Genomic DNA, 5,751 nt, shown 5'->3' with positions numbered 1-5,751 from the left:
AAAAATCCAAATTATATTCCAAAACATAAAGGATTTCGAATTTTCCTAAGAACACATGATGAACCCTAAAAATAAAAGAATAATTCTGGAACCCGAAACCTGAAAATTAAGGATTCTAAAGCAGATTTCGGACATAAAATTAACTTATTCGATTTCGAGTCACATTATTAACCAATTCAGTTTATCGAAAAAGTGTTTTCGGTGACATTCAAAGAACTCGAAACCTACTGTTATGGTTTATTAAGTTTTCAAACTCCGTTTTCCAGATTTCTATCCCAGAATAATGGATAAAAAACAGAACTGATTAATCAACATATGCTCTGATACCACATGTTGGTTCAGTTCTGTTTTAGACATAAAGGAAAACATGTGAACATACCTGATTGCATCAACATAGGCCAAAAAAGAATCCAGATGGAGACGCAGCAACAGTGTTTGACATGATTGTCATCTTGGTCTGGTTCCTCCTTAGGGTGCAATCTAATGATGGTGGTAAGAGAAACCGATAAAGGGTAATCGGCTAGGAGAGGGAGGCGAGATTGATGTTATATGTTATTAGGGTTTGTGTAATTGTCTAACCCTTTAACCTCCACATTATTCTCCTTATATATGCACCCAGGAGGAAACCCTAATTAGTTAATAAGGCTAATTAGGCCCATCAACCATTACCAACTAATTATTTAATAGGATTGTTATATATTTTGATCCATATAATGTAAATGATTATAATGGCTACTAGATTAAATATAAAATAAATATATTTAATCTTACATGATTAAGTTTTTGTATTCTACAATTACTATCGGTATGTGGGGTTTTATATACATTACTTGACACTCGTTACCTTTGGACAAAGAGTTAGCCAATGGTAGCATGACCACAAGCACGGGGGAAATTGTGCCCCAGTGGCAATATTGTTTGAGAAATTGGTAGATATAAACAAATATAAAAACTCTTGATGTTGTAAAGTATAACATTATATTTTTACAAAATAGAATGTAGTCGCCAGTATTTCTTGCTGATAAAATATTTTTAAAACGCGTTTCAGGTAACTTGATGTGAAGCTATTAAAGCCAGCTATGGAGCACTGAAGGCTTAAATAAAGTGGCTATTAGTTACCTAAATAAAAGAAGTTATATTTTCAGCAAGTTAGGGTTTATCCCTATAAAGATATTATAAATGAAATATGGGTTTTTATCCCATTTGTTTAATATAAAAAGTTACCTAACTACGATTCTAATGTTTTAATTCCGCTGTAAATTTAATAAACATCGATACCACCGGCTCGTGCTCGCGGGGTCCGCTCCCAGGGTGGGGTCGGGGGCTGCGACAGAAGGAGTTATGGGTGAAGCGTGTTGATGGTAAATAATGTACTCTACAACCTCTCCTCAAATTTCCAATCGAGAGTTTCTACATTTGAAATCTTCTCTTAGATAGAAGAGACCATTGGTACAAACTTTTTCACTAATTCAAGGTAGACAGGTAGTGATAATCTTCTTCAACCCGCTATCTCTATAGTGTATCTTTACATTTCCTCGCTAGTCCAAGGTAGCGATCACCTTCTTCACTAGCTACACCAAGTAACTAGCTTTACATTTCTTGATCACCACTCTATCACAATGGTGATCAATCTCCCAGTATTGTTTATACAATAATCACCAACCAATGGTGAGACCACAAATGTATCATTCAACTCGCTAGCAATAACCTCACAAATACAATATTTGAACATTTAAGTTGAAGCACAACTCTTTCTTTTTTCTCTTGATATTTAATCTTCAAGTTCTCTCTGATTGTATGTGTAAATATCAAGGGAACTACAAAGATATTAAATAGATATATTCTGAAAGTTTTATGAGTAAAAGGGGTGAGTGAAAAGGTTGGGGAAGGCTTGTGTTTATAGGCAATACACAAGAATAAAAAAAACTAATCCTGAACAGTGTAAGATTGATCCATCGACCATGGATCTCCCAGTATTTATCTTCTAATTTTTTTGAATCTTGAATGTGGTGTAACGACTATAATTTGCCCTCGACACCTTTTACACACCCACACATCTAAATTTTTGACTTTTCAAATCAACCCTTTGACATCTATCAACATAAAAGTTCACTTCAAGCATAGTGGTGTTTGGTGAAGCATGTTGCTTTCTTTCCATTTATGGAAACTCTTTGTCTCCTAACGTCATTACATCTTACAAATGGAAACAACTAAACTAGATACTTCCATTTTCAAAATTCAAATTCCCTTCAATGAATTATCAACCTGTTTAGTTCCAATGAGACTTTTACTAGTAATTATTTCTAGATAAAAATTAGCTTGTTAGGTTTAAATTAGTTTTAGTTAATTTTCTCTCTAATTCCCAATCAATTTCTTGATGTATAATGTGTTGATCTTTGTAGATGTTGTTTCATACTTGAGCTTTGTAGTCTTTAAGTCTTCATCATATGTTGGTTTGGTCTTTCACCTCTGCATCTCACGATATGTTGCACTTGATGATTTGCATTTCGTTTCCCAAGTCTTGATCATTGTAGTCTTGGTTTATCATCATCTGATCTTTGCATTGATAAGTCTTGTGTATGATGATCTTAATGCTTTGTAAAACATTAAGTGTTAAGTGACATGTATATAGTTACGTGCTTCGATCTTGGCCATCCACATGGGCCCATTGTTTTGAAAACCATTAAAGCCCATAGATTAAATCCCCTGATTTGAAAATACCATTTGCACATGGTTTTGAAGTGTATAACAGCCATAAACAGCTGTTTGCAACAAAATTGCATATCTGGGGAGGCCATGCGGCCCGCATCAGGATACACACAAACTCAGGCGGGCCGTCTGGGCTTGTCTGATCAGCACAAACTTTCAGAAATGACAGTTTTAGCCCCTGCATGCTTTTAAGTCCATTTTCGACACGTTTAAGCCCCGTTAACCCCATTTCAAGGCTCCAAAATGAAGTTAAAGTATAGGGAACTCAAAACATGCTCAAAAATATCTCGGATGTCGGTTCGTTTGGTCGTACGGTTGCGTTATTCGCTTAATTACGACGGAAGTCGTAACGAACGCAAAAACGATCCAAATTAAGCGACAAATGGAATTTTATCATGCCAAACACTAAAATAAAATATTTTAATGCTTACATAAATTTTTGGATGTCCGGATATATTCAGAACGTAAGATATGCGCGGAATTGCAAACTTGTGCACTTTTTGACGCTTTTAGTCCCTATTGATCAATAAAGTTTATTTTAGCATACCGAACCCCTCAAAGCCTATTTCTAAGCTATGTAAAGGTTATTTAGGGTATGTTTAACTTATGATCAAGTTCCAGAGTGTTCGTTACTATTCAAATCGGGATAGTTTCGCAGTTTGACACAATTAGTCCCTGTGATCGAACAAGGTTGATTTTAACACACCAAACCATCCAAAACTTATTTCTAAGTTATGTGGAGGTTATTTAAGGTATGTTAAGCTTATTTCACTATTTCCGGAGTGTTTGTTGCATTAAACTGGTTATATTTATGCCTCAGTGCGCGTATAGCCTTCCAGAAAGCGACTTAGAGCTTGAAATTGGAATCGAATCGAATTGTAAAATTACCAAACACAAATACACACAAAATAAAACCAAAACACATATAATAACACCAAAGCACATTGTTTTATTAATAATCAACATTGTTTTACATCGTACATTAATTACAGAGCACAGTTGTCACAGTCTCCCCTACTTCAGGAAATTTCGTCCCGAAATTATAACTAGAGGAAGCTTGTGAAAACAAATGCGGATATTTGGTCATCATTTGGTCCTTACGTTCCCAAGTAAATTCCGGGCCACATTTGGACTCCCAACGAACTTTAACCAAATGAATCCGTTTGTCCTTCAACTGCTTGAAAGTACGGTCCACTATCTCCACGGGTTTCTCGACAAAGTGCATCGTATCATCGATTCGGATCTCGTCGAGAGGAATATGAAGATCAGCGTCAGCTAAACACTTTCGCAGATTGGACACGTGAAAAGTCGGATGAATATTTCCAAGCTCTGGAGGCAGCTCTAGTCGATAGGCAACCTTCCCAATTCTTTCCACGATCTTGAATGGTCCCACATATCGAGGTGCAAGCTTTCCTTTCCTTCCAAATCTCACGAATCCTTTCCAAGGTGAAACCTTGAGTAGGACACGATCTCCGACTTGAAATTCTAAGGGCTTGCGTCGCATATCCGCATAACTCTTTTGACGGCTTCGAGCTGTCACAAGATAATCGCGGATTTTCTTGATTTTATCTGTTGTTTCTAGAACGAGCTCAGGTCCAGTAAGCTGAGCTTCACCAGTCTCGTTCCAACAGACAGGTGAACGACATTTTCGACCGTAGAGAGCTTCGAATGGTGCCATATTGATGCTAGCATGATAACTATTGTTGTAAGAGAACTCGATCATTGGCAGATGAGAATCCTAATTTCCACCAAAGTCTATCACGCATGCTCTAAGCATATCCTCCAAAGTTTGAATCGTCCTTTCAGATTGACCATCTGTTTGGGGATGATAAGCAGTGCTTAGATTTAGTTGGGTTCCCATAGCAGATTGCATGGTCTTCCAAAAATGAGATGAAAATCGAGCATCACGATCGGAAATGATATCCAAAGGAACACCATGTCGTGAAAAAATCTCATCAACATAAATCTTTGCAAGTTTATCAGCAGATAGGTCCTCGCGAATCGGGATAAAATGAGCTGACTTCGTTAATCGATCGATAACAACCCAAATAGCATCGTGACCTTTAGATGTACGCGGTAACTTAGTGATGAGATCCATCGCAAGGCTCTCCCACTTCCAAACCGGTATCTCTGGTTGTACAAGCAAACCAGAAGGTCGTTGATGTTCAGCCTTGACTTTGAGACAAGTTAGGCATTTCGATACATACAAGGCAACATCTTTCTTCATACCAGGCCACCAAAACATAGTACGAAGACAATGTGCCCTATATCCCCACAATGACCACAAAACGGGTATGGTCCCCCAGTCTCCGGTAACTGGTCTGCAGCTTTCACTGTCGAATGTCGTGCACTTCTAGAAGATTGAGCTTTGCGTTTTGACGCCCTTGCGGTTCTTTCTAAATATTCCCAATCATCCTCTTCGTAATTCGTTCCAAACGTACCATTGGATATTGAATTTACATCCCTTGCATCTTCATCTGTTAGGCCTTCGTGGAATGTATTGATGAGCTCCCACAAATATATCTCATGATGTGGACAGTTCTTGAGCATCATTTTGAAACGATTGAACGCTTCGTGAAATAACTCACCGGGTTGTTGTCGAAACCCTCGAATATCCTTCCTGGCGTTGTTAGTACGCAAATGAGTATAGAACTCATCTAAAAATTGTTGCTGCATTTCGCCCCATGTGAAGATCGAAGCTGACGGTAGCGAATGAAACCATTGTTGTGCTTTGTCTTCAAGTGTGAATTGGAAAAGTACCAATTTCACATTATCAACTGAGAAACCTTGGCTGCTGATTGTGTTGCAACGTGCATCATATGCAGCAATGTGTAAATATGGTTCTTCATGTGCGTGACCATGAAACTTAGGCAGACTGGATATTGATTGTGTTCGTACTTCGAATGACCGCCCTCCTTGTAATTGCGGGATCACAACCGGTGATGGGTTGTTAACTATAGCAGGCCTGAAGTGGCTCTCTATGCCCCGAACTGGACCTTGATTATTTCGTCGTGGAATTCCTTCAGGTAAAATCACCGGTCG

At 38.0% G+C, this 5,751-nt stretch overlaps 1 non-coding gene across 1 annotated transcript; it reads left to right on the top strand.

The window, feature by feature from the left end:
- The first annotated feature begins 5,230 nt into the window (after positions 1–5,230).
- Positions 5,231–5,337, top strand: LOC118480769. The gene has a single exon (XR_004863746.1). It is a non-coding gene; the product is annotated as a small nucleolar RNA R71 (small nucleolar RNA).
- Positions 5,338–5,751: the final 414 nt, after the last annotated feature.

This window comes from Helianthus annuus, chromosome 7 (genome assembly GCF_002127325.2).
Source record: "Helianthus annuus cultivar XRQ/B chromosome 7, HanXRQr2.0-SUNRISE, whole genome shotgun sequence".
In the NCBI taxonomy this organism is placed as follows: domain Eukaryota; kingdom Viridiplantae; phylum Streptophyta; class Magnoliopsida; order Asterales; family Asteraceae; genus Helianthus; species Helianthus annuus.
This window is presented reverse-complemented; position numbering and strand designations above follow the sequence as displayed.